A 15,810-nucleotide genomic window follows, 5' to 3' on the forward strand; every position below is an offset into this window, starting at 1 on the left:
TGAGATGACTTTTTCCATAGTTATGGAGTAATTTCAATTAGGGTGTTGACAAATGCGGTGTTTTGATAACTTGATTAGGGATTCGATTCTTGATAATTATTGGAGTTTTAATTCGTACTGTGGAGTTATTTCTTATTTTGCTTAATCAAAATAGGAGCTTGATATTGAATTTATTTACCTCTTATGCTCTAGTTTAAATTCGTGATTCAAATAGGTAATCAAAAGAACCTCTTGAATTGTTAATCGAACTAGAAAATAGGAAAATATTCGTGAGAAGTTACCCTTTAGACCATAACCATTATTTTATTCATTGCAATTGTTCACCCCACTTCAATTGGATTAATTAATGAAATTGACGTTTAATCAAAAGAGTAGCATTAACTTTAAGTAATCTAGTTATCTATTGAATTCGTGAGAATCCACAGTATTATAGAGTGAACTAACTCAAGAACTGGATCTCGAGTCAATTATCTTGCACCTATCTAGCCAATTACCATTATTTCTCTCATTGATGTTTCTCCGTTGCTCATATGATGTATTTTGTAATCAATTGTAAATTGCTTAATTTTTATTAGTTAATCGTAGTTGATAATCATCAAATCAAGTGTTAATTATTCTAGATAGTAATCAACTGAATATTATTCAAACACTATTTAAATCCAATCCATGTGTTGATAATAATTATACTATAGTTTCTTTGACAAACGAGCAATAATTTTGTATTGTGTTTTGTGCTCATTATGAACCCTCTCCTTTGTCGTTCTTTTATTTTATTAGTGGTCCTCTTCGAATAACCAATACCTTAATTACCCATTCAACATCATAAGGTTTAAGGTTATTTATTGGGATACATTGTTTTTCCAAATTTGATTCCATTACGCTGCGCGAAATACCGGCAATATCTAAGAAAAATGTACAAAATATTTCTAATAGCTGAAAATTAATATTGTTATACTAACATTAGTTGAAATAACACAAACCATTAATATCTATAGGTATACAATTTAAACATAATAATACATCAATGTAAAAGACTTTGATATCCAAAACTAAAAACTATGACAAAAAATAAAGAAGTACGACACAAAAGTTGTCAGACCCAATTTCCCCTATAGGCCGTGATGGCGCCCAACGTACCGGTACGACATGTTATTCCGGTTTAGCTTGAGGTCATGCCAGGGGCATCAGAAGAAGAACAAAAGAGACTTGAGAGATTTAAGAGGTATAGTCCACCTGCTTTCAGTGGCACGACTTCAGAGGATACCCAAGGATTTCTAGAAAAATGTCACCGTATTCTCCGCACCATGAGTATTGTGGAAGTGAGCGGAGTTGCCTTTACAAAATTTCAGCTGTCAGACGCAGCGTATCAGTGGTGGGAAGTTTACGAAGAAGGTAGACCAGCCGATGCAATACCACAAACTTGGGCTCAATTTTCAGAAATATTTTTGAAAGAGTTTCCCCAAACTCTCTGGGATGCATGGCGCACAGAGTTTGAACGGTTGCTGTCATGATCCAATATCCGTTAAAGGTCGTGATGGCGCTAGACACCACTGTCAGGCAAGCCAACACTAAATAGTCAATTAAAATTCTCATTTTAATATTTTTGAAATCGTAAATTCACTTCAATTTATCAAGTAAAAGATGTATTTACAGAATAAATAACAATGTTTTCCAATTTCATTACTGAACATCCCATAATCATCCCAGAACCTGGTGTCACAAGTGCATGAGCCGTTTCTAGGAATTTAAAATAAAATACAGTAACTGTCCGGAATACAAATTTGGACATAAAGGAAAGTACAATACTCTGAAGGAGACTCTGTTGGCTGTGGAGCGTCGTATAGAATGCAGCTCCCCTAAGTCCCTGCCATAATCACGCCTCTGCGCCCACAAGGCCGCTAAACATATGTGTACCTGCACAAAACTGTGCAGCAAGTGTAGTATGAGTACGTAAATCAACGCATACCTAGTAAGTTTCTCGCCTAACCCCGAAGAAGTAGTGACGAGGGGTCGACTTCGACACTTACTATGGGCTATAAATAAATGGAATAATATCATTAAATTAGACATGGATTAATTAATACGGCTGCAAGCCCATTATTCTGAAGTAAGCAAACAGTTCTTTCATAATTAAGGAATCTCCAAATTTTATCTACCACTATTTAAAGATTATATCTCCGGCCAATGAGGCCATATCAAATTATCAGTTTATCTCAGACCAGGGAGACAATATCGTTATTTATAAATTTCAAGGCAAGCAATACAAGCATGCGCAAGTCATGTCGAGGTCGTACGGCCTGATCCAATAATTATTTAAATTGTGCACTTCCAGAGGGTTGAATGGCGTGAACCATAGATGCATCTATTTAATCTACCGAGGCGTTCGACCCGTTCCACAAAAGATAACTCATTCAAATAATCAATCAACAATTCATCAAGGGGCAATTATCCAAGGAAAAAGGCAAATTTCTCTTTTAAAAGTCAAGAAAACGATGTCTAGCCTTTTAGAAATTTATTAACACAGTTCGATATGATTTAAGCATTTTAAATTGACAATAGATTTCAAATATTACAAGTAAAGCATTATTTTGGGTCCTAGACTACCCGAACTTTGGCATAATAGTAGCTACGCACGGACTCTCGTCACCCCGTACGTACGTAGCCCCCACAAATAGGAGCACACAGTGATTTATTTCATCTATGGGGTAAATTCCCTTTTACAAGGTTAGAAAGGAGACTTACCTTGCTCCAAAATTTCATAACCGACTCCAAGGACGCTCCGACAATTTCAACTGATGCTTGTCGCTCCAAAACTAGTCAAATATGACGCAACCGAATCAAAGTATACTCTAATACTCATAATTAATCATTTTATAAAAATTTCCAACTCCATTCGAAAAGTTGATAAAATCACCCTTAGGCCCACTTGCCCGAAGTCCGAAAATTTTCAAAGATAATCATTACCCATAGCCTCACGAACTCAAATATATAATTTATTCTCAATTTCATGTCCAAATTCGTGATCAATATCCAAGAGTACCAATTTCTAGGTTTTTCTTCAAAATCCCAAATTTTTATAAATTTTCATGTCTAAATCCATATATAAACCTTTTATTTAACTCAGAACTAGAAGAAATCACGTACCTTTTGATGGTGATGGAACCCCCTCTCAAAATGCTCTCAAAAATCGCCTTAGTCCAAGTAGGATATGAGGAAAATGGGCTAAGTCTCGGAATAAAAGCCCTTGGCTCCAATCGCAGATGTTGCATTTGTGACATCTAGCTCGCAAATACGATGGTCGCATTTGCGACAAATGCATTGCAAATGCGAAACCAAGTTGCCCCTGCCCAATTCGCAATTGCGACCAAGATCTTCACAAATGCAAAGGGGACAGGTCCGCAAAAGTGACAAATTGTTCGCAAATGCGAATCCCTCAGAAAATTCCCACCCTTCGCAAATGCGAACCCCTCCTCGCAATTGCGATGTTCGCATTTGTGACCATTACACCGCAAATGCGATCACACCAGAACTAGCAATCCAACTTCTTAACAAAACACTCTGAAGCCACTCCGAAACTCACCCGAGGCCTCCGGGACCCCGTCCAATCTTACCAACCAGTCCAATAACATAACACGGACCTTCTCGAGGCCTCAAATCACATCAAACAATATCAAAATCACGAATCACCCTCCAATTCGAACTTAATGAATTTTGAAATTCCAAACTTCTGCAATCGATGCCGAGACCTATCAAATCACGTCCGATTGACCTCAAATTTTGCACACAAGTCACATTTGACATTACGGACCTACTCCAAATTCTGGAATTGGATTCCGACCCCGATATCAAAAAGTCCACTTCCGGTCAAACTTCTCAAAAACCTTCAAATTTCTACCTTTAGCCAAATGACTCCAAAATGACCTACAGACCTCCGAATCCGCTTCCGGACGGGCTCCCAATACCAGAATCACCATACGGAGCTATTCCCAGACTCGGAATCCCAAACGGGCATTGATAACATGGTAATGCACTTCAACCCAAATTTATGAAATTCTTCCAAAATTCCAACTTCCACAATAGGCGCTGAAACGCTCCCGGGTCATCCAAAACCCGATCCGGACATACGCCCAAGTCCAAATTCATCATACAAACCTGTTGGAACCTTCAAATCCCGATTCCGATTTCATTTACTCAAAAATCCAACCTTAGTCAATTCTTTCAACTTAAAGCTTTCGAAATAAGATTTTTCTTTTCAAATCAACTCTGAACTTCCGAAATTTCAATTCCGGCCACGCGTACAAGTCATAATACCTGAAGTGAAGTTGCTCATGTCCTTAAACTGCTGAACGACGTGCTAGAGCTCAAAACGACCGATCGGGTCGTTACATTCTCTCCCACTTAAACATATGTTCGTCCTCGAACATGCTAAGAACTGTGCTGGAGTTGTCCGAAATCACTGTTTAACACTTCGTGCACCTACCCGTGCTACCACAACTCAGTTGAGCACATTAGCTTGATCAAATCTGAATATATTCTCTTTTATTTAGGAAAATAAGCCTTAGAGCCCAGTTCCAACATCCGAAATTCTCTGCCAGGCTTGCTTCCAACAGACAAACACCGTATCAATCACCACAAGATGTACTAGAACATGACTGCATACCTTTGCTGAATTCGCACCATGCACCGCAACATTCACATGACCATAATAACTTTCTCTGATCATAATAGCCGAAATTTCACGAACTCGATGCTCACAATGCACCTCATGGCATATATAAGTCTTGCTCCAACTCTTGCAATACCTCCATAACGGAAAAGATGTGTACAAATTCGTAACCAACTGTCGAGTTATCAAACCATTGAATCTCCCCTCTTGACTAGAATCATCACCTCATTATGTACCAAATAATGGTAATTGCTCTTTAATATACTTCATATAATCCGATCGCACTGATCCCAGATTCAAAATCTCGTCTCACCCAGTATAAGCCGCTCAGGCAACAAGCCACCCCAAACATGACAAAAAGTCTCATATGCTGCCGCGATGTGCCAATAAGCTACAAACTCGAACGTGACACATAAGGAAAATGAATCTCTGGAAAGGATTACTCAACCCGCGTAACTAATTAGACAACCGAAAAGTGTTATGAACCTTCCTCAGAAAATGGGACACAAAACACACAAAATAGAATATGGGGGACTGTACTCAACATCACACTATTGCGGCGCGCAACCCGATATGAAAATAAAATCTATATAAGGATATACTTACCGAGCTAGAATTCTCATTACTACAAAATATGCGAATATCAGACACAAGTACGCTAAGTGCATAATACAATCTCTGGGGAGGACCGACAGCGCCATATGCTACAAAACTCAAGCACAACTAAGGTGAGATATATGATCTGATTCTCGAGAGCTATCCTTCTCACATAACACCATCGCTACGCGGAACCTCAACACACATGAAATTAACAAGCTGTTTCACAACTCACACGGGATAATATAGTATTACATGAAATAGCCGTCGACAAAATGACGTCCAACGTCCGAATACTCCTCCATAAGGGAGCGCTATGCTGAAATGAACACATCTGGCCTAACATAGAGCCCATATTCACATTTAAATCCATCCACAGACCTCAAGCCGATTCTGATCTCACCGTACTAGGCCAATAACCTTTCAGGGATCCATAATACCCCATTTTTCCCATAACACATAAGAACAACCATTATAACCGGAACAAACTTCCACAGTCCACAACCAAATGAACCGAGCGCCCTCCAGGCATAAATTCCCAATTAGCGATATTACCAAAATCTTCATACTTGGTTTCCATTCTTCAATCAACCAAGTGACTACATGTCACACTTATACAATCTTCCCGTGGGATATGCTCCCATGACCTTCCGCACCAGGTAACAAGTCTGTACATTCATACTACCGGCCGCACCAATCAATGTAAAACAAATTCAAGAATCCACATACTGTATGCCAAGCCTCTTCACACTAGGTACCGATCTCAGGTGGCGCCAAAGACAATAACATCTTACTCTAACTATCTAAATCCTTTCCTGCTCATCCGAGCTCTTGACATTCTTGTCGACACCAAACTGCAACCTTGATCCTCAACTTCCGAATCCCATGCCGATCACTGCACTTAATCCTGCCAATGCGCAAGAGTACAAGAATTTCATCTTAACCTCCGAACAACTAATAGGGTAACACTTGACCACATAGAACACTTTTACTTAACTCATTCCAAGAGAACCATCTCAACACGCAACTGAATCCTTATATCTTTAGAAATACCAACCTCAAGTAGTGGTCTAAACCACCATAACCCTTTCGGGATCCATCTGCACATAACAAGCTATAATACACGAAAGCCTCCGAATAAGATTAGTTATGGCGACCGTCAAACCTCGCACGTACCGTCATAAATCACATGAATAACCCAACACGCTGAAGGAGCTGATCATTGCCATCATTATGTCGATTCAACCATTGCTAACCAAACCCGACTTCTCCTAGTTTACTCTGGATCTTCCTTAGAACTAACAACAACTCCCTTATCAATATAACTAACTTAATTCGCACTCATCCTGAATGACCCCATCTCACGAGACCACATTGTCCCCAAAACCCACGAACCATCTCACACCCTCCTTGTGCGCACATCCGCATCTTCAACTGGTACACCCATTCTAATATTTCCTTTACGATTTCGAGGTTAATTTCTCCCATTCTTTCATTGCTACACCGCATACCGAAGATAACATAGAACACTCCAAGTCACTTTTATCATAATCCGTTGTAAAAGCTCGATATTCAACCATACTATGGACTCAAAATCCTTAGACACCACATCTTAACTTTTGAATTTACTAGGACCGTTATTGGGAGTCACCCACTCTAACTTGGTCCCGAATATAATCAACTCCAAGACTCTGCTAGCACATGAGCACCCTTTCAAAGAAGCACCTAGACAAATCATCTTCCTTGTAACTCGCCTCTACACGAAGCAGAAATTCCTGACCAAAGCCTGAGCATGAATCGGTAAGGCCAACTATAGCACACATTCCTCAAATCGCTTGCTCAAATTACCACTGATGTTATATTTCCTTAGTCGTAATAACCCATCAATATGACGATAACCAAAAATCTTACAAATAGACGACCATGCAATCCAACTGTAGGCGGTGGAACTCTCCCACTTAGCTTGAAGCTACTATTGCATAAACCTGAAACCCACCAAGATTATTCCTTTATTGACGTGATCTAGCACAATCAACCCGCCAAATTCCTCGAAATCCTTCCATTAACCTTTAATAAACACTCTGAACCACTAGCCATATTTACATATTAAATCTCTTACCGGGTAGCCAGTAGAATGCTTTGCAGAAGCTTCGTCAACACCACGCGGCCGCTAACCTGCTCACAGGAGATAACCCACCTGTGGAAATTTCATGCCGACATATTCCAACTTCGCTGCACTGGGTATAATTACTACGAAATTATTAGACCATCCCGAGTCTGGGCTCATTCACCAGCTCCGCCAGTCCGTTCACTCCTCATGGATGTCAACTAAAGGTGCGACAATACATTCCAATCCAAAGTCATGTTGTAACCTTCTTCATATCAAGCAACTCCTTTCTGTCGTATCCAATCTCCCGCCATATAATAGCCAATATCTCAAATTAAGTCCATAGACCCAATCACCGTCCACCATAATTCCCAAATCACTCTAAACTTTCCTCAAGGTGTGTAGCTATCCTATCACAGAACCCACGTGCTACTCTGCCACTCTCCCACTTTGGTCAAACTCACTCCTTTAAGTAACTACCCGACTCCTGTTTCTCACACTTGGCCTTCTATAAGTTTATCCACCGCAAGGCACCTCCCACATGCCTTTCCTCATTCTTCGCTGCCCAGTTGTTGCCTTAAATCAAAATCTACCTATGTAGAACTTGAACCAACAGATCGCTACTAACTTTAAACCTCTTAGAAAATCCTCTTTCTCGAGCCATCAATACTAGAAGTACCAATCCGATTCTGAAACCGCTACACTCTATTATCTATGACAACCGCATCTCCAGAACAATTTCACAGTACCCCTACCCCAAAAGCAAATTAAAGAAGGCCATAACATCGGCGAACCTTAACGCGTTCAACAAGGACGATGACACCACATCACAATTTGAGAACTCTACTACGCTCAAAAATACCAAGCCTCGTTACTCCATCAATCCAAATCTGGACGTTCTTGGTTCGATTTCCTTTCCTCCGTCGGAAGTAAAATACTGAGTCTCTGAATCATGCACGGAGTAAATCTTCTTTCAAGTCATTCACTGCCCTAAGACATAGGCAAGCATCCTACCATCACATCAATACTGTGCGATAACAACTCATGAGCATCATAGCAACCTGTGCATAGACTCAAACCTCTCAGAAGTACAACTACTGAGCTAAAATGACAGAATATCCTTCCACTAGGCTTTTGACAATAGCCCAGTCGACTACGCAGGGAGAAACATCCCGCACCACATCTCTAGTACCATTAAAATTCCTCAATTCTCGATTGATAGCAAGCGCTTCACTTTGCATAAGAATGATTGGGAAGGAAATGAAGGAAAAAGCTTCAAAGGAATCAGATTGCACGATGAGGAATCAAGAAGGGAAGTGCTCCTAACAGCCCTGTAGCCTCTCAAATATAAGTACAGACGTCTCCGTTCCGATCCGAAAGACTTTACTAGACTTGCTCATGACTCGTGATACCTAAGTGAACCTAGTGCTCTGATACCATGTTGTCACGACCCAATATCTGTTAAAGGTCGTGATGGCACCGGACACCACTGTCAGGCAAGACAACACTAAATAGTCAATTAAATTCTTATTTTAATATTTTTGAAATTGGTAGTTCACTTCAATTTATCAAGTAAAAGATGTATTTACAGAATAAATAACAATATTTTCCAATTTCAATACTGAACATCCCATAATCATCTCAGAACCCGGTGTCACAAGTGCATGAGCCTTTTCTAGGAATTTAAAATAAAATACAGTAACTGTCCGGAATACAAATTTGGACAGGAAGGAAAGTACAATACTCTGAAGGAGACTCTGCTGGATGCGGAGCGTCGTATAGAATGCAGCTCCCCTAAGTCCCCGCCATAATCGCACTTTTGCTCCCACAAGGCCGCTAAACATATATGTACCTGCACAAAAATGTGCAGCAAGTGTAGTATGAGTACATAAATCAACGCGTACCCAGTAAGTATCCCGCCTAACCCCGAAGAAGTAGTGACGAGGAGTCGACTTCGACACTTACTATGGGCTATAAATAAATGGAATAATATCATTAAATTATACATGGATTAATTAATACGGTTGCAAGCCCATTATTCTGAAGTAAGTAAATAGTTCTTTCATAATTAAGGAATCTCAAAATTTTATCTCCCACTATTTAACGATTATATCTCCGGCCAATGAGGCAATATCCAATTATCAGTTTATTTCAGACCAGGGAGGAAATATCGTTATTTATAAATTTCAAGGCAAGCAATACAAGGATCCGTATGTCATGTCGAGGTCGTACGACCCGATCCAATAATTATTTAAATTGTGCACTTCCAGAGGGTTGAATGGCGCGAACCATAGATGCATCTATTTAATCTACCGAGGCCCGTTCCACAAAAGATAACACATTCAAATAATCAATCAAGAATTCATCAAGGGGCAATTATCCAAGGAAAAAGGCAAATTTCTCTTCTAAAAGTCAAGAAAATGTGTCTAGCCTTTTAAAAATTTATTAACATAGTTTGATATGATTTAAGCATTTTAAATTGACAACAGATTTCAAATATTACAAGTAAAGCATGCTTTTGGGTCCTAGACTACCCGAACTTAGGCATAATTGTAGCTACGCACGGACTCTCGTCACCTCGTGCGTACATAGCCCCCACAAATAGGAGCACACAGTGATTTATTTCACTTATGGGATAAATTCCCTCTTACAAGGTTAGAAAGGAGACTTACCTTGCTCCGCAATTCCATAACCGGCTCCAAGGCCGCTCCGACAATTTCAACTGATGCTCGTCGCTCCAAAACTAGTCAAATATGATGCAACCGAATCAAAATATACTCTAATACTCTTAATTAATCATTTTATAAACATTTCCAACTCCGTTCCAAAAGTTGATAAAATCACCCTCGGGCCCACGTGCCCGGATTCCGAAAATGTTCGAAGATAACCATTACCCATAGCCTCACGAATTCAAATATATAATTTATTCTCAATTTCATGCCCAAATTCATGATCAAAATCTAAGAATACCAATTTCTAGGTTTTTCTTAGAAATCCCAAATTTCTACAAATTTTCATGTCTAAATCCATATATAAACCTTGCATTTAACTCACAACTAGAAGAAATCACTTGCCTCTTGATGGTGATGGAACTCCCTCTCAAAATGCTCTCACAAATCACCTAAGTCCAAGTGGGAAATGAGGGAAATATGCTAACTCTCGGAATAAAAACCCTTGGCTCTAGTTGCAGATATTGCATTTGCGACATCTGGCTCGCAAATGAGATGGTCGCATTTGCGACAAATGCATCGCAAATGCGAAGCCAAGATCTTTGCAAATGCAAAGGGGACAGGTCCGCAAAAGCGATAAATTATTCGCAAATGCGAACCCCTTAGAAAATTCCCACCCTTCGCAAATGTGGACCCCTCCTTGCAATTACGATGTTTGCTTTTGTGACCATTACATCGCAAATGCGATCACACCAGAACCATCAATCCAACTTCTTAACAAAACACTGCGAAGCCACTCCGAAACTCACCCGAGGCCCCCGGGACCTCGTCCAATCACACCACCCAGTCCAATAACATAACACAGACCTGCTTGAGGCCTCAAGTCACATCAAACAACATCGAAATCATAAATCACCCTCCAATTCGAACTTAATAAACTTTGAAATTCCAAACTTCTACAATTGATGTCGAGACCTATCAAATCACGTCCGATTGACCTCAAATTTTTCACAAAAATCACATTTGGCATTACGGACCTACTCCAACTTTCGGAATCAGATTTCGATCCCAATACCAAAAAGTTCACTTACGGTCAAACTTCTCAAAAACCTTCAAATTTCTTGCTTTAGCCAAATGAATCCAAAATGACCTATGGACCTCCGAATCCGGTTCCAGATGCGCTCCCAATACCAGAATCACCATACGGAGCTATTCCCAGACTCGGAATCCCAAACATACATTGATAACATTGAAATGCACTTCAACCCAAATTTATTAAATTCTTCCAAAATGCCAACTTCCATAATAGGCGCCGAAACGCTCCCGGATCATCCAAAACCCGATCTGGACATACGCCCAAGTCCGAATTCATCATACGAACCTGTTAGAACCTTCAAATCCCGATTCCGAGATCGTTTACTCAAAAATCCAATCTTAGTCAATTTTTTAACTTAAAGCTTCCGAAATGAGAATTTTCTTTTCAAATCAACTATGAACTTCCGAAATTTCAATTCTGACCACGCGTACAAGTCATACTACCTGAAGTGAAGTTTCTCATGGACTCAAACCACTGAACAAAACTCTAGAGCTCAAAACAACCGGTCGGGTCCTTACAGTTGCGTCAGGGCACTATGACAGTGTCAGAATATGCTATCAGGTTCAGTGAATTAGCTCGTCATGTACCTATCTTAGTTCCTATTGTTAGAGAGCGAGTTCACAGATTCATTGAGGGGCTCGATTATGATCTTAAAATATGCATGGCTCGAGAGTTGTAAATTGATACTCCATTTCAACAAGTAGTGAAGATTGCGAGGAGGATTGAGGGTGTTCTAAGTGAGGAAAAAGAGTCTAAGGAGACCAAAAGGTCTCGAAGCTCTGGAGGGTTCAATGAATTTTACTCTTCAGTTATGACCCATTATAGCGGAGTCTCGAAAAGTCGACCAGCTCAGTCCGCACATCTGATTACTCGGGGTGCTCCAGTAAGTTCTTATAGTGCACCACCGACACGAGATTCTTACAGTGGTTATTCCAGTTATCCGGCACAGACTCAGTACGAGCAGACGTGACCTCTGAGGGGTTGTTATGAGTGTGATGATACTAGGCATATCATGAGAGATTGTCCCAAACTTAAGAGAGGTGGATTTCATCAGAACACTCAGTCTATGGGCCCCAATGTAGTTACTACTCCACGTACACAGCTAGTTAGAGGTGGAGGACAGACAGGTAGATGGCTCCCTAGAGGGGGAGACCCTGCCCATTGATATATTTGCTATGGTATGGCAGAGGCCACTACACCGGAGAGTGTCGTTACAGGTATGATCCTGATTTATTATAAAAAAGGGTATTTTCCCTTAATTTGATTCGATTCTGAATATTGAGGTGAGTCCTCCTGTTATGATCTGCTTATGGGTGAGCTTCGTAATTTTGTGACCTACTTACATGTTTATCCCTATTGGGAGGGTTGATGATGTTAGCCCGTGTCTATCATTTTTATTTGTGTACACCATTGAGGGCTATAAGTCCAAATGTGACTTTTATTACTCACACAGTGGATTTCGATGTGATTTCGGAATAATTGAATTCAATTTTTATGAATTATGTGCCCTACCGGGATGAGGGTTCATTATGTGTTGAGAAAATTGTTTACGACATTTATTGAAAAAAAGAAAGAATGAAATTGAAAAATTTTAGTTGGCACAATGTGCAAAATACTTGTGACTCAGAGTTGAGGACGAGATCCTTGCATTTCTTTTTTATATATGGTGTGAAATATTTAAACGAGCTACAAGACGCGGTGGAAGTTATATAAGGACGAGGTCCTTGTGGTGAAAATTTTTATGAGTTTAAATTCTCCCTTTGTGAAATTAAATTTATACTATAGTATAAATAGGGAGTCGTGCCTGTTTGGCTTATTTGATAATTCTTGTATATTTTTCTGTATATATTTAGCCATATTCATGCTGTAAACATTGTGTTTTAGCCTATAAGGTAGGTGCCCAGGCGGCGTTAAATGTGACTTGTTAATTCGGGTAAATAATTATGAGGTATTCATGCCTCGCGTGTTGCTGTCAGTGTTACGAAAAGTTGAAATGAGATTTTTGTGAATATGAGATCAATTGAAGATGCTGTTAAAATTAATTATAAACAGCTATTATGACCAGAGATGTGGTCATGGACATATGTATGATGTGTGCGTAGGCACAAATTGCTACAGCCGATTGAGACTAATACCGTGTATTGATGTCAGGAATTCAAAATTTATTATGAGTGTTAAAGAATTGACCTAAAGGCTTATAAGTGTGAATAAAATAAATAATCTCCACTGAGGTGATATTTTCGGACCCCTGTTAAATTTACGGTGACGTAGAATCACCCGTGAGTATGTGTGAAATAATGCACTCAGTAATTTAATGTCATCAGAAAGATTCTTGGCATGTTCGAGGACGAACGTATGTTTAAAATGGGAAGAATGTAATGACCCGACTTGTTGTTTTAACAATTAACACCTCGTTCAGTGACTTAAGGTCTCGATCAGCTTCGTAATATGCATTATGACCCGCGGGTGTGGTCGAGTTTGATTTTCGGAAGTTTCGGAATTAAATTAAAAGAACAATTTTTATTTAGAAGCTTAAATTGAAAGAGTTGACCAGAGAGTTGAGTTTTGAGTAAAAGAACCCAGAATGGAATTTTGATGATGTCAATAGCTTCGTATGGTGATTTCGTACTTAGGCGTATGTTTGGATTCGATATGGAAGTCCGTAGGACAATTCAACACATTTTGGCGAAAGTTGAAAAATAGAAGATTTTTGGAAAGTCAGACCGAAGGTTGAATTTTGGATAACGAGGTTGGATTTCAATTTCGGAAATTGGAATAGCCCCATTACGTCATTTATGACTTGTGTGTAAAATTTGAAGTCATTCCGGATTTATTTGATACATTTCGGCGCAAAATATAGAAGTTGAAAGATTTGAAAACTCATAATTCGATTCATACGCGATTCGTAATTTCGGCATTGTTTGACGTGGTTTGAAGCCTCAACTAAGTTTGTATTGTATTTTGGGACATGTTGGTATATTTGGTTAAGGTCCCGAGGGCCTCCGGTGGATTCTGTAGGTTAACGACGCAAATTGGACTTGAAGGAAACTGCTGGAAAATGGTAGCAGATGTTGGAATCGCACCTGCGGAATTATGGGCGCAGGTGCGACCATCGCAGAAGCGAGATGATTTTCGCTGAAGAGACTAAAGAGGAGGATATGAGAAGGCCACAGAAGTGGCAACTGGTGCGTAGAAGCACAAGCGCAGAAGCGCAAAGGCAACCGCAGAAGCGGCCATGCGCGCAGAAGCGGACACTGCCTCGCACTTGCGATTCTCGCAAATGCGAGGGTCGATTGGGCAGTAAACTTTCACAGAAGCATGATTTTTCTCGCAAAAGAGAGCACGCAAAAGCATGGAAGCAATCTGCAGGTGCGAAACTGGGCAGAAACATAAGGATTGAACTTGGTCATTTTTGCCATTTTCGTTTTGGAATTTTTGGAGCTCAGATTTGGGCGATTCTGGAGGGAGTTTTCACAAGCTTGGGTGGGATAAGTGTTCTATATCCTGAAGTGATTATATTTCATGAATCAATGGTTATATTCATCCTTTTATTCGTATTTAAATGGAAGAAATCAAGATATTTGCAAAATCTTCCAAAAACAAAAATTTAAGATTTGGAGGTCGAGTTGTTATCGAAATTTGAACTCGTATCGGAATGGGTATTCGGATTTCATGAAAATTATGTTGGGTTCCGAGAGGCGGGCCCCGCGTTGACTTTTGTTGATTTTTTGGAATAAAATTTTAAGTCAGCGTATTATTATCCGGAATTATTTCTGATGAATTTTAATGAAGTTGTACAATTAATTTGGATAGACTTGAGCTGTCTGGAGGTCAATTCAAGCAAGAAGGCGATTTTGGAAAATCAGCATAACTTTAAAAAGGTAAGTATCTTGCCTAACATTGAGTGGGGGAGTTACCCCTTAGGCATCGAGTCTTATGTGCCATTTGTGAAATGTGAAAAGCCGTGTACGCGAGATGACGAGTACGTACTCGGACTTATATGTGAAAAATTTACTGAGTTAAAGTCTTGGGCATATTGTGTAGTAAATTGGATAATTGTTGACATTTATTTAATCATCTATATTCCATACCTCAATTTGCATTTATTGAATTTGTTTTTATATGACGATTTGATGTGAATGTTACCTGTATATTTATGTGAATTCCGTGAGTTTGATGGTTTGATATTTCTTGGAATTTAATTTCATTATGTATTTTTTCTCTGCAAATAATTAATTAAATGAGCTTAAGAAGAGGTGTTTATATAATTATTGAGAATTTGGATTAATGAAGGCATTGCCCTATGCTGAATAATTTCTATCTCGGTTGATTTTTTTTAGGTGTTATACACAATGTGTGGAGCCTTCGGCTATTTGTTGTGAAATTAATTGATTTGTTATACCGTTGGAATTGGTTGTGGCCATTGGGAAAATTGTGTTATGAATTGATTTTTGTTATGTTACCGTGATAATATTCTGTGTAAATTGTTGAGTTATTATTTTGAGGATATAAGGGTGACATTCCACTGTTGATATTATGTGGGTATAAGGGTGGCATTTCACTATTGTTATGTGTGTTGGGATATTGTCTGGGCGGAGTAATAAAGGTGGCTATAGTAGAGATAAGGGTGGCTATAGGAGGGATAAGGGTGGCTATTGATATTGTCAGGGCGGAG

At 39.4% G+C, this 15,810-nt stretch overlaps 1 long non-coding RNA gene across 4 annotated transcripts in view; it reads right to left on the bottom strand.

Moving 5' to 3' along the window:
- Positions 1 to 1,109: 1,109 nt before the first annotated feature.
- LOC104116478 (uncharacterized) overlaps positions 1,110 to 15,810 on the bottom strand; it is a 57,137-nt gene continuing 42,436 nt past the window's right edge. Inside the window, exons 5-7 of one of the 4 annotated variants that reach the window (XR_011413114.1) lie at positions 9,115 to 9,222; positions 1,807 to 1,924; positions 1,110 to 1,550 (exon numbers count right to left, since the gene is read on the bottom strand). This is a non-coding gene — a long non-coding RNA (uncharacterized lncRNA). Of the gene's footprint in view, positions 1,551 to 1,659; positions 1,925 to 8,934; positions 9,223 to 15,810 lie in introns of those variants that run through there. The other 3 variants (XR_011413113.1, XR_011413115.1, XR_011413112.1) reach the window with 3 other exon arrangements.

This window comes from Nicotiana tomentosiformis, chromosome 12, assembly GCF_000390325.3.
Source record: "Nicotiana tomentosiformis chromosome 12, ASM39032v3, whole genome shotgun sequence".
Taxonomy (NCBI): Eukaryota; Viridiplantae; Streptophyta; class Magnoliopsida; order Solanales; family Solanaceae; genus Nicotiana; species Nicotiana tomentosiformis.